The 16,529-nt window shown below is 43.7% G+C and overlaps 1 protein-coding gene across 2 annotated transcripts in view; it reads right to left on the bottom strand.

The window, feature by feature from the left end:
* The window catches only part of LOC143943337 (putative E3 ubiquitin-protein ligase MID2), a 534,268-nt gene extending 518,922 nt beyond the window's left edge, over positions 1–15,346 (bottom strand). The window contains exon 1 of one of the 2 annotated variants that reach the window (XM_077465137.1): positions 15,086–15,346. The gene's annotated coding sequence lies outside the window, so the exon portion shown is untranslated. The remainder of the gene's footprint in view (positions 1–15,085) is intronic. The other variant, XM_077465083.1, reaches the window with a different exon arrangement.
* Between the last annotated feature and the right edge of the window lie 1,183 nt (positions 15,347–16,529).

The raw sequence follows: 16,529 nt of genomic DNA, 5'->3' as shown, positions 1-16,529 counted from the left end.
CCATGAAGATTGGAGGAGCTCTAGAGATTCAGTGGCAGTGAATCAGCGGGTCTAGTAAAAGAGACCAGGAGCTCAGTGGGCTGAAGAACTAGGAGAGATTTCAGTGAGAGTGAAAGTAACTGTTACCCTTTGTGTAAGGAACTGTTAAAAACTTACCATAGGAGACAGCATTCCTGCATGTGCAGATGTGGCGTCTTGCTGGATGCCTTTCCATGCATGGCTGTCCTACTGAAGTCTCAGAGTCTGCCAATTGAAATTGCAACTATCTAAGGGTGTCCTGGCCCTAACCCTCCTTCCCCCAAAAGTTTAAGAGAAATCTATTCTCTTTTGCATTCAAGAAGTGTCTAGCGCCCAATGACTTTATTCATCTTGCACCCACCATGCCTCACAACTTGCCATATACAGAAGGATGTCAGCTATCTCTGGTCCTGGAGGTTTTCATCAGACCGAAGGAGGCCTGGGACTTTGCTACAAATTATTTTCACATTTTTTACAAATAAATATGTGAAAAGTGTGGCGTGCATTTGTATTCAGCCCCCTTTACTCCAATACCCCGAACTAAAATCTAGTGGAACCAATTACCTTCAGAAGTCACCTAATTAGACAATAAAGTCAACCTGTGTGTAATTTAATCTCAGTATCAATAAAGCTGTTCTGTAAAGCCCTCAGAGGTTTGTTAGAGAACCTTAGTAAACAAACAGCATCATGAAGGGCAGGGAACACACCAGACAGGTCAGGGATAAAGTTGTGGAGAAGTTTAAAGCAGGGTTGGGTTCTAAACAAAATATCCAAAGCGTTGACTCTTTATTAACCACCTTCAGACCGGACCATTTTGCTGGTAAATGACCAGAGGTCTTTTTACAATTTGGCACTGCGCTGCTTTAACTGGTAATTGCGCGGTCATGCAATGTTGTACCCAAACAAAATTTGCGTCCTTTTCTTCCCACAAATAGAGCTTTCTTTTGATGGTATTTGATTGCCTCTGCGATTTTTATTTTTTGCGATATAAACGTAAAAAGACCGCAAATTTTGAAAAAAAATTATATTTTCTACTTTTTGTTATTAGAAAAATCCAATAAACTCAATTTTAGTCATACATTTAGGCCAAAATGTATTCAGCCACATGTCTTTGGTAAAAAAAAAAGTCAATAATTGTATATTTATTGGTTTGCGCAAAAGTTGTCACATCTACAAACTAAGGTACGTTTTCTGGAATTTACGAAGCTTTTAGTTTACGACTGCCTATCTCATTTCTTGAGGTGCTAAAATGGCAGGACAGTACAAAACCCCCCCAAATGACCCCATTTTGGAAAGTAGACACCCTAAGGAAATTGATAAGTGGCATGTTGAGCCCATTGAATATTTTATTTTTTTGCCTCAAGCGATTGAATAATGACCAAAAAAAAATTTTTTTTTTTTTTTTTTACACAAAGTTGTCACTAAATGATATATTGCTCACACATGCTATGGGCATATGTGAAATGACACCCCAAAATAAATTCTGCTGCTTCTCCTGAGTACGGGGATACCACATATGTGGGACTTTTTGGGAGCCTAGCCGCGTACGGGGCCCCGAAAACCAAGCACCGCCTTCAGGCTTTCTAAGGGCGTAAATTTTTGATTTCACTTCTCACTACCTATTACAGTTTTGAAGGCCATAAAATGCCAAGATGGCACAAAACCCCCACAAATGACCCCATTTTAGAAAGTAGACACCCCAAGCTATTTGCTGAGAGGCATTTTGAGTCCATGGAATATTTTATATTTTGCCACAAGTTGCGGGAAAATTACAAACTTTAATTTTTTTTTTTTTTTTTTCACAAAGTTGTCACTAAATGATATATTGCTCACACATGCTATGGGCATATGTGAAATGACACCCCAAAATAAATTCTGCTGCTTCTCCTGAGTACGGGGATACCACATATGTGGGACTTTTTGGGAGCCTAGCCACGTACCGGGCCCCGAAAACCAAGCACCGCCTTCAGGCTTTCTAAGGGCGTTACAGTTTTGAAGGCCATAAAATGCCAAGATGGCACGAACCCCCCCCAAACGACCCCATTTTGGAAAGTAGACACCCCTAAATTTAGGGGTACACTAGTGAGACTAGGTAATAAATGGCGGGTGCCCTGAAACTATAAAAAAAAATAACTAACCAACCAGCGTCACCTGTAACAGTTATATGGTGATCACTGGTGAAAGGGTTAACTAGGGGGCAATCAGGGGGCTTTATGCGGTAGTATATGGGGGTCCCTGGCGCTATAAAAAGCTGCGGCGAACCTAAATACCTACCTGCCTAACTAGCGTCACCTGTCACACTAATACAGCGATCATAAAAACGATCGCTTATTAGGCTGGGTTCACACTGGAGCGATGCGGGAACGCCATGAATCCGCGGCGGGTTCCCGCATCGCATGCCTCCCGGCGGCAGTTCACACTGCCCTATGCGAACTGCTGGGAGTGTCAGTGAAATGTTAATGACACCCCCAGATCAGTTCGCATATCGCAGTGCGATCTGCAAACTCGGATCGCATGGTGTGAACACCCATGCGATCCGATTCTGCTGCGGGACAAAAAAAGGGTCCCGTACGAATTTGCGGCGGGTGCGGCGGGTGCGACACGAATTCAGCCATACTATCTGTATGGCTGAACTCGAATCGCACAGAGATCGGATGCGATTTGCACTGCAGTGCGGTGCGAATCACATTCGTTCTCATAAATCGCTGCAATGTGAACCCAGCCTTAGTGACACTGGCGACGGGGGGTGATCACGGGGTTAAACCTTTATTGGGGGGGTTAGGGGGGCACATTAGAACTAAAGGGGACTAACCCTAACTGCCCTAACAGTTATTACAGTCACAAATGACACCAATGCAAAAAAAAAAAAAAAAAGCAATTGGTGTCACTGTGACTGGGGGGGCGTGAGTGTGCCTGGCATGTTCTACTGTATGTGTGGTGTGTTGGTGCAACTCACCGAACCTCTCTCCTCGGTGCCGGAACGAAAAATACCGACACGGAGGAGAGAATACATCACTTGCTCTCCTGTGTTTACATTACAGGAGAGGAAATGATGTCACGGGACATTTTCATTCGTCGGGAGCGATCGCGAGGGGGTGGCCATGAATGAATGGCCGTCCCCTCGTCCGGGATCGCTCCCGAACGAATACCGACCGCCGCAGGCACCGGGCGGGGGCCCGATCGGGCCCCCGACCGGCGGGCAGGCAAGGACGTACATGTAAGCCCTTATGCCTGCCCGTGCCATTCTGTCGACGTACATCGGCGTGCGGCGGTCGGCAAGTGGTTAAAAGCTTTCAGGCAGGTTTAGCATACAGTAAACAAACTTTTCAAACCCTTCCTGTACAGCCATCCATATTAGCAAATACAAAACATAAAACTGCTCTGGTGTTTTGGTGCGTGTTCCACCTAGAGCTCTGCATAGAGCACCGTGCGTCCTATCCTGATGCGTTTTGTCATCAAATATGATGTTATCAGAAGGTCAGGGATAAAGTTGTGGAGAAGTTTAAAGCAGGATTAGGTTATAGAAAAATATCCCAAGCTTTGAACATCTCACGGAGCACTGTTCAATCCATCATCCGAAAATGGAAAGAGTATGGCACAACTGCAAACTTACCAAGACATGGTCGCCCACCTAAACTGACAGGCTGGGCAGAGAGAGCATTAGTCAGAGAAGCAGCCAAGAGGCCCATGGGAACTCAGGTGGGAGAATCTGTCCACAGGACAACTATTAGTCGTGCACTCCACAAATCTGGCCTTTATGGAAGAGTGGCAAGAAGAAAGCCATTGTTGAAAGAGAAGCCATAAGAAGTCCCATTTGCAGTTTGTGAGAAGCCATGTGGGGGACAAAGCAAACATGTGGAAGAAGGTGCTTTGGTCAGATGAGACCAACATTGAACCTTTTTGGCCTAAAATCAAAAACACCATGTTTGGTGGAAAAAACTAACACTGAACATCACCCTGAACACACCATCCCCACCGTGAAACATGTTGGTGGCAGCATCATGTTGTGGGGATGCTTTTCTTCGAAAGGGAAGCTGGTCAGAGTTGATGGGAAGATGGATGGAGCCAAATGCAGGGCAATCTTAGAAGAAAACCTGTTTGAGTCTTCAAAAGACTTGAGACTGGGGCAGAGGTTCACCTTCCAGCAGGACAACGACCCTAAGCATACAGCCAGAGCTACAATGGAATGGTTTAGAATCAAAGCATATTCATGTGTTAGAATGGCCCAGTCAAAGTCCAGACCTAAATCCATTTGGGAATCTGTGGAACGACTTGGAAATTGCTGTTCACAGCAAAGATGTGCAAAGCTGGTAGAGACATCCCCAAAAAAGACTTGCAGCTGTAATTGCATTGAAAGGTGTTTCAACAAAGTATTCAGGGGGGGCCTGAATACAAATGTACCCCACACTTTTCACATGTTTGTAAAAAAAAAAAAAATTTAAAACTATTTATCATTTTCCTTTCACTTCACAATTATGTAAAACTTTGTGTTGCTCTATCACATAAAATCCCAATAAACGTTTTTTTTTTATGTTTTTGGTCGTAACATGACAAAATGTGGAAAATTACAAGGGGTATGAATACTTTTTCAAGGCACTGTATATGTCAGCTTTTAAACAAAAATATATATTTTTTTAAACGAAATGTCACAAGTGTTATTTCCATTTTCTTGGAATGTAAGATAATAAAATGTGCTATTATAGGTGTCCATACTAGCAAACAAGTCACATTTGTCAGTGGACGGACCATCAGGGGGGGCAGCATTATATATAATGACTATAATCCCACAATGACTGCTTTAATGGAGCTCAGATGCTGACATGAATGAAAGGAAGTTTTGTGTGTGATGCTTTATTCATGCTAGGAAGGCGGGATATTCATGTATAGGGCTTATTATATTATATTATATATATATATATATATATATATATATATATATATATATATATATATATATATATATATATACATGCATACATACACACATACACACACACGGTGCCTTGCGAAAGTATTCGGCCCCCTTGAACTTTTCAACCTTTTGCCACATTTCAGGATTCAAACATAAAGATATAAAATTTTTATTTTTTGTGAAGAATCACCAACAAGTGGGACACAATTGTGAAGTGGAACGAAATCTATTGGATTTTTGAAACTTTTTTTAAATAATAAAAAAACGAAAAGTGGGGCGGCCCCCTTGCGTTAATACTTTGTAGAGCCACCTTTTGCTGCGATTACAGCTGAAAGTCGCTTGGGGTATGTCTCGATCAGTTTTGCACATCGAGAGACTGAAATTCTTGTCCATTCTTCCTTGCAAAACAGCTCAAGCTCAGTGAGGTTGGATGGAGAGCGTTTGTGAACAGCAGTTTTCAGATCTTTCCACAGATTCTCGATTGGATTCAGGTCTGGACTTTGACTTGGCCATTCTAACACCATTCCTTTGTAGATTTTGCTGTATGTTTGGGATCATTGTCTTGTTGGAAGATAAATCTCCGTCCCAGTTTCAGGTCTTTTGCAGACTCCAACAGGTTTTCATCCAAAATGGTCCTGTATTTGGCTGCATCCATCTTCCCCTCAATTTTAACCATCTTCCCTGTCCCTGCTGAAGAAAAGCAGGCCCAAACCATGATGCTGCAACCACCATGTTTGACAGTGGGGATGGTGTGTTGAGGGTGATGAGCTGTGTTGTTTTTACGCCAAACATATTGTTTTGCATTGTGGGCAAAAAGTTTGATTTTGATTTCATCTGACTAGAGCACCTTCTTTCACATGTTTGGTGTGTCCCCCAGGTGGCTTGTGGCAAACTTTAGACGAGACTTTTTATGGATATCTTTGAGAAATGGCTTTCTTCTTGCCACTCTTCCATTAAGGCCAGATTTGTGCAGTGTATGACTGATTGTTGTCCTATGGACAGACTCTCCCACCTCAGCTGTAGTTCTCTGCAGTTCATCCAGAGTGATCATGGGCCTCTTGGCTGCGTCTCTGATCAGTCTCCTCCTTGTCTAAGCTGAAAGTTTAGAGGGACGGCCAGGTCTTGGTAGATTTGCAGTGGTCTGATACTCCTTCCATTTCAAAATGATCGCTTGCACAGTGTTCCTTGGGATGTTTAAAGCTTGGGAAATCTTTTTGTATCCAAATCCGGCTTTAAACTTCTCCACAACAGTATTACGGACCTGCCTGGTGTGTTCCTTGGTCTTCATGATGCTCTCTGCACTTTCAACAGAACCCTGAGACTATCACAGAGCAGGTGCATTTATACAGAGACTTGATTACACACAGGTGGATTCTATTTATCACCATCAGTCATTTAGGACAACATTGGATCATTCAGAGATCCTCGCTGAACTTCTGGAGTTTGCTGCACTGAAAGTAAAGGGGTCGAATAATTTTGCACGCACCACTTTTCAGTTTTTTATTTGCTAAAAAAGTTTAAATTATCCAATAGATTTCGTTCCACTTCACAATTGTGTCCCACTTGTTGGTGATTCTTCACAAAAAATTAAAATGTTATATCTTTATGTTTGAAGCCTGAAATGTGGCAAAAGGTTGAAAAGTTGAAGGGGGCCGGATACTTTCGCAAGGCACTGTGTGTGTGTGTGTGTGTATATATTTATTTTTTAAAGCTATATAAAGATACATAAAACACGACAAAGGAGTTATAAAATATCTATCTACACACATGAAAAAAAAAGTTATATACACATATACTATGTGTGTGTGTATATATATATATATATATATATATATATATATATATATATATATATATATATATATATATATATATAATTCAGGATTTGCGCTTTACAACATGAGGGCAGAGAGTACAATTACTATACAATTTAATACAGGAGAAATCAGAGGGCCCTGCCCATTACAGATTACAATCTAGAAGGGAGGGTCAAGTGATACAAAAGGGTAGAAATCTATGGGGGATGATCTAATGAAGAAAATGAAAGTACAGTTGGTACGTGGAGGCAGGGTAGGCTTCTCTGAAGAGAAACATTTTCAGGGATCGCCTAAAAGTGGATAGATTTGGAGATACTCTGACAAATTGGGGTAGGGAATTCGAAAGGATGGGAGAGGCTCGGGAGAAGTCCTGGGAGAAGAGCGAGCTTGAGAGCAGGAGGTCTTGGGAGGAACAAGGAGGACGATTTGGTTGGTATTTTGAGACTAGGCTAGTGATGTAGCTGAAGGGAGAGTTGTTGAGGACTTTGCAAGTTATTGTTGGTATTTTAAATTTAATTAATTGGATGAGTGGCAGCCAATAGAGGGATTGGCAGAGAGGAGTAGCAGACGCTGAGCTGTTTGTAAGGTGGATGAGTATGGCAGCAGCATTCATGATGGACTGAAGTGGGGATTGCCTATTTAAAGGTAAGCCAATGAGGATGGAGTTGCAGTAGTCAAGACGAGAGATGACCAGGGAGTGAATCAGGAGCTTTGTAGTTTAATTGGTTAGAAAGGGACATAGTTTGGAGATGCTGCAGAGGTTGAGGCAGCAAGCTTTGAAAAGGGATTGGATGTGGGGCCAAAAGGAGAGTTCAGAATCCAGGATAACATCTAGAACCCTGGCATGTGGGGATGGGTGGGGTTGTGCCATAGTTGTTGACAGAGAAGTCAGGGGAGGAGGCACGGGGTTGGGGGAATATTATGAGCTAAATTTTGGACAAGTTGAGTTTGAGGAAGTGGTGTGACATCCATGCAGTTATGTCTGTTAATAAATTAGTGATGCGCGAGGAGACTGATGGAGTGAGCTGAGGGGTGGAGAGATAGATTTGGGTGTTATCAGCGTAGAAATTATACTGGAAGCCATGGGAGGCTAGCAGCTGACCCAGAGGAGATGTAGATTGACAATAGGAGAGGTCCAAGAACAGAACCTTGGGGGACTCCAACGCAGAAAGGAAGGGGAGAGGAGGAAGTAGAATTGTAGGTGACACTGAAGGCACGGTGGGATAGGTAGAATGAGAGCCACCAAAGAGCGTAGTCACGGAGACCAAGGGAGTAAAGTTTGTCAAGCGTATCAAAGCAGCCTAAAGGTCCAGAAGTAGCATAGAATAGTGTCTGTTGGTTTTTGCTGTTAGTAAGTCATTTGTGAGTTTAAGAAGAGCAGTTTCTGTGGAGCGTTAAGGGTGAAATCCAGACTCAAGGGAATCAAGAAGGTTATTCTTAATGAGGTGGTCAATCAGTTGGTTGTAGACCAGGCGTTTAGGGGAAAAGGGGAGCAAGGAGATAGGGCATAGATTGTTACAATTGGTAGGATCCAAGGACAACCTTTTAAGTATGGGGGTGACCAGTGCATGTTTTAGAGCTTTGGGGAAGATGCCAGAAGAGAGGGCGAGATTAAAGATGTGGGTTAGAGAGTGTAGGATAGAGTCAGAGGACGACCATAGTACCCGAGAGGGAATAGGGTCCAAGGTACCGGTGGTTAGGGGAGCGCTGGAAATGAGTTTAGCAACTTTGTCCATAGTAGCAGGTTTGAATAAGGGGAGTGTTAATTGTACCTGTTGACATGAGGTGTTACATGGGGGAGATACTTGTAGAGTGGAGATTTCATCACTAATTGAATCAATCTTATTTTTAAAGCGACTAGCAATCTCCTGGACAGTGAGTGAGTTAGTGGGTGGAGGACGAAAGTAGAGAGTTGAAGGTAGAGAAGAGTTGAAGGGGGCTGGATGAGAAGGTGTTTATTAGAGCTCGGCACTGTGGAGGCAAGAATTGTATTTTTGCAGTGCAGATTTGTATTGGTTGAAGTCTTTGAGAGACTCAATCTTATGCCACAGACACTCAAGAGCACGGCTACATTTGAGACTTCTGGTGTCCTCTGTTTGCCAGGGTTGTAGGGGTTGAGGCCTGATTCTGTGCGTAGTGAGGCGGGCAAGCTCCTTCGGGGCTGAAGACGAGTATTTGTTGTAGACAGAAGTGGCTAGGTTGGGACATGACAGGGGTGAGATTTTGTCATAGAGGTGGTCAGTAGCAGAATAGAGAGAAGGGTTGAAGTGGCGAAGGTTTCTATGGGTGGTGGTTAGGCGATTGGAGGGAAAGGGAGGGGGAGGGAAAAGGGGGAGAGGGGGAGGGAGAGGAAAAGGATTGTTGGAGAGATTGCATGGAGTGCATCGGTAGGAGAATACTAGGTCCCATTTATCCCAGCAGAGTCCCCCCTTACATCTGAATCTACAGAGTCCCCACTTAAATCAGAGTCCCCATTAGAGTCTCTCTACTTACATTAGGGTCTCCTTTAAAAATTCCCAATACATTCCCCATCGGAATTTCCCTTTATACAAGAGTCCTCCTTATGTCAGAGTCCACAGCAGCATCCCCCTTATATGAGGGTCCTACTTTTAACAGAGTACACTTTACATTGGAGACCCCCCTTAAACCAGAATCCACATCAGAGTCCCACCTTACATTGGATAACCCCTTACACCAGAATCCACATCAAGGAGTCCCTCCTTAAATCAAGGTCCCCATCAGAGTCCCTCCTTACATTGGAGTCCACATCAGAGTCCATATCAGAAGCCCTTGTTACCTTGGGGTCCCCATACTACACCCGGACACTCACCTTCCCGCAGCCCGCTGGCTCTTTTTTTTAATCAGCTGTGTGTAGCGAGGCTGCTGAGGCACGGTCACAGCCCCGGAATCCGACCTGCCCTGCCAAGTGAGCTACTTCTGGGATCGGAGGATGAAGCTACTGCTGCCTCCTGCTTCCACCTTGCTCCCCTATCACCGAATGGTCAGTCCGCAACAGCCCCTGGTATCACCCCTCTGACGGTTATCGCACGGGTGTGGTCTGCACCCCTGTAGCGACACCACTTCTCGTAATGTCCCTTCTGCCTCGGGGCGGCACCACTCCCTCGCCCCTGAAAAATATTTCCCAACGCAAACGCCTTGTTTGCCTCGCAGTAGTTCCACCCCTGGCTGTAACCAATTATAAAGTGTGAGCTGGAGTTTGGCTTTAGTTTGTTAGTTTGTTGTTTAGTGTATTTAAATCTGAAAGTCCATCCAACACTCCCCACTCAGACTGACAATGCTGCTGTCTGCTGTGCCCCTTCGTCCAGCGTGGGGGCGCTTTAATACAGGTGGTGTGTTACTGGCCAGATGACTAGGCACTTTTGGTTGTAACACCAGATTCCCACCCTGCGCAAAAAAAAAAAAAAAAAAAAAAAAAGGAAAAGAAATTCCAATAGCCGGAGTTGCACTTTTATGACGATAGGCGCCCAATAAAACCTTCTCCTACGCAACGTGAGGTTTGGCGATGGGCAGAAGGCGAACGCCACCCATCCAGGACAGAGTGGGGGGCATCTTCTCCTCTTCATCTTTCCAGCATTGCTCAACCATCAAAAGGCTTCCCTCTGACATTTAGAGTTGCTGAACTTGCATTCAAACCACCGACTAAACATCTGCAGGAAATTATCTCACCAAAACAAATTCCCTGCGCCTACTGAACACCCCGCATCCTAAAACATGCCGCCGCATACGTAATACAAATATTACCCCCACCACCAAAATCTCATGCCATCTTTAATGTGGTATTAACCCAAAACCAAAGATGCCTTATACAGCGAGGGAAAAAAGTATTTGACCCCCTGCTGATTTTGTACGTTTGCCCACTGACAAAGAAACGATCAGTCTACAATTTTAATGTTTGGTTTATTTTATCAGTGAGTGCCAAAATATCAAAAAAATCCAGAAAAAAAGTTTTAAATTGATTTGCATTTTAAATGAGTTAAAGAAGTATTTGATCCCCTATCAACCAGCATTATTTCTGGCTCCCAGGTGTCTTCTATACAGGTAACAAGCTGAGATTAGGAGCACTCTCTTAAAAGGGAGTGCTCCTAATCTCAGCTTGTTGTCTGTATAAAAGACACCTGGGGGAGCCTAAAAAAAATAAATAACGATTGCAACTGCCACATCTAATGATTGGTAAGCTGCAATAAGGTATATTATTAAATTATTATTGTTAATAATAATAATAATAATACATATAAAGTAATAATTATGTTATTCCTATTATTATTATTGTGTTATTTTTATATTATTATTAAAATAATCCTACCAATAATAATATACAATATCGCAGCTTACCAGATGTGTTTATTATTATTTATAATATTAGTAATCTGCAATAAGGTATATTATTATTATTAGTAATAAATATAAAGTAATTATTATTATGTTATTCATACTATTATTATGTTATTTTTATATTTGTATTATTATTATAATTATATTATTAAAATAATAATCACACCAATAATAAATATGCAGTATTGCAGCTTACCAATCAGATGTGTTATTATTATTTATAATAATAAACACATCTAATGACTGGTAAGCTACAATACTATATATTAATATTAGTATTGTTATTTAATAATACAAAAAATAACAATTATAATAATTATTATTTTTTTATAACACAGTAACACACCTCCTGTACTCTGGATGAAGGAGCACAGGAGGCACAATAGGCAGCAGCATTGTCAGTCTGGGGGGGGCGCAAAGTGTTACATGGACTAGCAGATTTAAATACACTAACATTTATTTATTGGTGGGGGGGGGGGGGGGGGGAGTATTACTGGCTTTAAAATGGACAAATCCAAATGTTAAGCTATAATAACACCAAAAAAAAGATCCACGTTGTATCAAAAAAATTGCCAACATGCTGCAGGCAGAAAGATATAATTCTTTACTTTCCCCTCCCCCCAGCTATCACTCAGGCTGTCCATTGCAAATTTGTAGCAAGTCACAAGGGGAGGTAACGCAGCAGGGGCTGATCTGTGTCAGACATTTTGTGAACACACCAAAAAGACTGCACATGCACCAGAATTGTGTTGTCTCTAAGCAGGTGCCACAGTCTAGGAAGTAGGTGATGAGCCTGGATGATGCCTGAACAAAGATGGCGCTGTGCTTTTGGAGAGAAAAGCAGATGAAGGCTCAGGGGGAGTACTATGCAAGGCAAAATACAGACGTGAAGTATTACACTGACACGCGATTGAGCATTCCGGACCTCACAAGACAAGTATATCTGATGACAGGGATGCTTATATATAGAATTTAGTGTACAGAACACAAGCAGAAGAGGCCGACATACGGACGCATTGCCCCAGAGAACACACAGCGAGGGATTGCTCATGGCAGCCATTCATACCTTTGTGGTGGGAACAGAAATCACACACATACGTTATGCCAGCTGTTATTTGGGGGAAAAAAAAGTGAACCCCAGACTTCCATTATTCCGGTGATATCTATAGGATGGGACGGTGGAGGCCAGGAATGCACATTCATACCGATCCATAATCAGCATTTATTGCAGCACTAAACAAAGACTCCGATCATCCCATAATGAACCCTCATCCCACAATGAGGACGACAGTCAATAAAACGTGAATTACTGGAGATGGATGCGTCATTTTAATTGCCGCTCTAATTATCTCACACAATTATCGCTACACCTACATGACTTCAGTCCAGGCAAGGAGCTCCCAGCAGCCAGGTGTGGGGGCTATAAAAACAGGCGGCCAGGCGCGGGGACTATAAAACGGGCGGCCAGGTGGGGGGTATAAAACGGGCGGCCAGGTGCGGGCCATAGGGCGACTGGCCAGGTGGGGGGGTATAAAACGGGCGGCCAGGTGCTGGGCCATAGGGTGACCGGCCAGGTGCGGGGGGCTATAGGGAGACTGGCCAGGTGCGGGGGGCTATAGGGTGAACAACTGATATAACATTTGTAGGGTGATAGTTGAACGATGATCAATCAGGTATAGGGTGTAGGGTGTATAGTTGTAGGTTCATATGTAAGGTGTAGGGTGACATGACAGGTATTGGACGTGTAACTTTTGTAGAGTGTACAGGTGTAGGGGGATAGACAGGTGCAGGTTGTACATTTGTGGAGCATACAGGGGTAGGGTGACATGACAAGTGTGAAGTGTATACGTACAGCTATAGGGCAATATGGCAGGTGAAGGGTGTATAGGTGTAGGGTTATATAAGAGAAGTAGGTTGATATTGGGATTGTAGGGGATATGACAGATGAAGGTTAATATGACAGGTGAAGGGATATTGGTCAGGTGAAGGTCAGGTGTGGGCGATATGGCAGGTGGAAGATGTACAGGTGTAAGGTAATATGCATGATTTAGGGAGACAGCTGGAGCTTGTACAGGTGTAAGATGATATGCCAGTTGTAGCATGTACAGGTGTAGGGGGACAGGTGATGAGTGATGTGACAGGTGTAGAGTGTACAGATGTAAAGGGATAGTTGCAGGGTGATCTATCAGACGTAGGGTGTACAGGTGTAGGGTGATATGACAAGACAAGTGTAAGGTGATATGGCACGTGAAAAGTGTACAGGTGTAGAGGTTGTAATGTGATATTACAGGTGTAGGGTGTACAAGTGTAGGACGATATAAAATGTGTCCAGTGATTAGTCAAGTGTAGGGTGTTATAATAGGTGTAGAGTGACAGGTGAAAGGTGATATAACAGGTGTAGGGAGATAGCCGTAGGGCGTACTGATGTAGAGTGATCAGTCAGTTGTAGGGATAATGGTATACAATGATATGACTGGTGTAGGGTGTACAGGCGTAGGGTGAAATGGCAGGTGAAGAGTGTACAGGTATAAAGCGATATGACCGGTGAAGGGTGTACAGGTGTAGGATGTTATTTACAGGTGTATGATAATTAGACAGGTGTAGTGTGATACAATGGGTGTAGGGCGATATGCCAAGGGGAGAGTGTACAGGTGTAATGTGACAGTTGTAGTGTGATATGACAGGTTCATAGCGATCAGCCAAGTGTATGGTGTACAGGTGTAGGTTAACCAGATCGGTGTACAGACATATGACAGTTGAAGAGTGTTCAGATGTAGAGAGATTGATCAGTTAGGGTATCAGGTGTACAATGATAAGACAGATGTAGGGTATACATTTGTAGGATAACAGTTGTAGCATGATATGACGGGTGTAGGATGATAGTTGAAGGCTGATCAGTCAGGTGTGCATTAATATTACAAGTGTAGGGTGTACAATATGACAGATATAGAATGTAAAGGTGTACAATATGACAGGTGTAGGGTGTACAGGTGCACAATGACATGTCAGTTGTAAGGTGTACAGGTGCAAAGTGATTAGTCAAGTCTGAGGTGATATGAAAAGTGTAGGGTGTAAAGGTGTACAATATGAGAGGTGTAGGGTGTACAGGTGCACAATGATATGTCAGTTGTAGGGTGTACCGGTGCAAGGTGATAATTGAAGACTGATCAGTCAGGTGTGAGGTGATCGGACACGTGTAAAGTGTACAATATGACGAGTGTAAAAGTGATTAGTCAGGTGTGGGGTGATATGACAGGTGTAGGGTGTACAGGTCTACAATGATGTCAGTTGTAGGGTGTACAGGTGCAAGGTGACCAGTCAGGTGTAGGGTGATAGTTGGAGGCTGATTAGTCAGGTGTGAGATGTACAGTGATATGATGGGTGATATGACAGGTGTAGAGTGTACAATATGACAGGTGTAGGGTGTATAGGTGCAAGGGGATAGTTGAAGACTGATCAGTCAGGAGTGGGGCGATATGACAAGCGTAGGGTGTACAATATGACAGGTGTAAAGGTGATTAGTCAGGTGTGGGGTGATATGACAGGTGTACAATGATGTCAGTTGTAGGGTGTACAGGTGCAAGGTGACCAGTCAGGTGTGGGGTGTACAGTGCTATGACAGGTGTGTGGGGTGTACAGTGATATTGCAGGTGTGTGGGGTGTACAGTGATATGACAGGTGTGTGGGGTGTACAGTGATATGACAGGTGTGTGGGGTGTACAGTGATATGACAGGTGTGTGGGGTGTACAGTGATATGACAGGTGTGTGGGGTGTACAGTGATATGACAGGTGTGGGGTGTACAGTGATATGACAGGTGTGGGGTGTACAGTGATATGACAGGGGTGTGGGGTAGAGGTGTACAGTGATAAAACAGGGGTGGGGAGTACAGGTGTACAATTATATGACAGGTGTGGGGGTAGGGGTGTGTGGGGTATACAGGGAGGACAGGTGTGCCCCTCCCCCTCCTATCACACACACATTACCCGTTGCTCTCCCCGGGGTCCATCCTCTCTCGGTGTCCCGGGATCCGGTGAAGGGTGTGGACAGGCGGATGCAGATCTCGGGTGTCGGGCGAAGGCTCAGTGATGGAGCTCCGGTGATCGGAGTGTCCGGTACACGGACTGGGCTGAGTGCCGGGGAGGAGTCACCAGCGGGGCGGAGGGGGAGGGGGGTACACGGACAGTCGGTACGATTCCTTCTACTATTGATCCGTCTTCACTGCCCGCAACACAACCCCCGGCGCCTGCCGGGAACAAGGCGGGACAGTGACCCCTGCCGGCCGCACTCCGGTACAGCACCCTACAGGACATTTCTGTGACTGATCGGAAATGACAAAATGTACTTTGTATCCATTTGTAGCTTTTTTCTATTATTTTGTTTATAAACCTTTTTTTATGTTTGTTTGTTTGTTTGTTTGTTTTTCTTCTTATAATTAAAATGAATAAAAAAAAAAAAATAAGTGCCTTTTTGACATCTAATTATTATTTTCCACATAAATTTTATTTTCTGACAGCCGGGGACCCGTACTGCGCAAAGACGATCTGCGCAATTTCTGACATCATCCCATATTTGTGTAAATGTTTATCAAATCTAGATAAAAAATGCTACGTTATGGCCATTAGATGGAGCCGACGATCATAGGAAATACACATTATGGGCACTAGATGGAGCTGTCGATCAGAGGAAATACACATTATGGCCCCTAGGTAGAGCTGACAATCAAAGGAAATACACATTAGGGACACTAGGTGGAGCTGTCGATCGTAGGAAATACACATTATGACCACTAGATGGAGCTGTCGATCATAGGAAATACACATTATGACCACTAGATGGAGCTGTCGATCATAGGACCTACACATTATGACCACTAGATGGAGCTGTCGATCATAAGAACTACACATTGTGGCCACTAGTTGGAGCTGTCGATCATAGGAAATACACATTATGGCCACTAGGGGGAGCTGTCGATCATAGGAAATACACATTATGACCACTGGATGGAGCTGTCGATCATAGGACCTACATATTATGACCAATAGATGGAGCTGTCGATCATAGGAACTACACATTATGGCCACTAGGTGGAGCTGTCGATCATAGGAAATACACATTATGGCCACTAGTTGGAGCTGTCGATCATAGGAAATACACATTATGACCACTAGGTGGAGCTGTCGATCATAGGAAATACACATTATGGCCATTAGGTGGCGCTGTCGATCATAGGAAATATACATTGTGGCCTCTAGGTGGAGCTGATGATCAAAGGAAATACACATTAGGGTTATAGGTGGAGCTGTCGATCATAGGAAACACACATTATGGCCACTAGATGGAGCTGTCGACCAGAGGAAATACACATTATGGCCACTAGGTAGAGCTGACGATCAAAGGAAATACACATTAGGGACACGAGGTGGAGCT

This window comes from Lithobates pipiens, unplaced genomic scaffold (genome assembly GCF_037356315.1).
Source record: "Lithobates pipiens isolate NorthernLeopardFrog02 unplaced genomic scaffold, aLitPip1_a1.2 Scaffold_1, whole genome shotgun sequence".
NCBI lineage: Eukaryota > Metazoa > Chordata > Amphibia > Anura > Ranidae > Lithobates > Lithobates pipiens.
The sequence above is the reverse complement of the archived record's forward strand: the minus strand, read 5'-3'. Positions and strand labels throughout refer to the sequence as shown.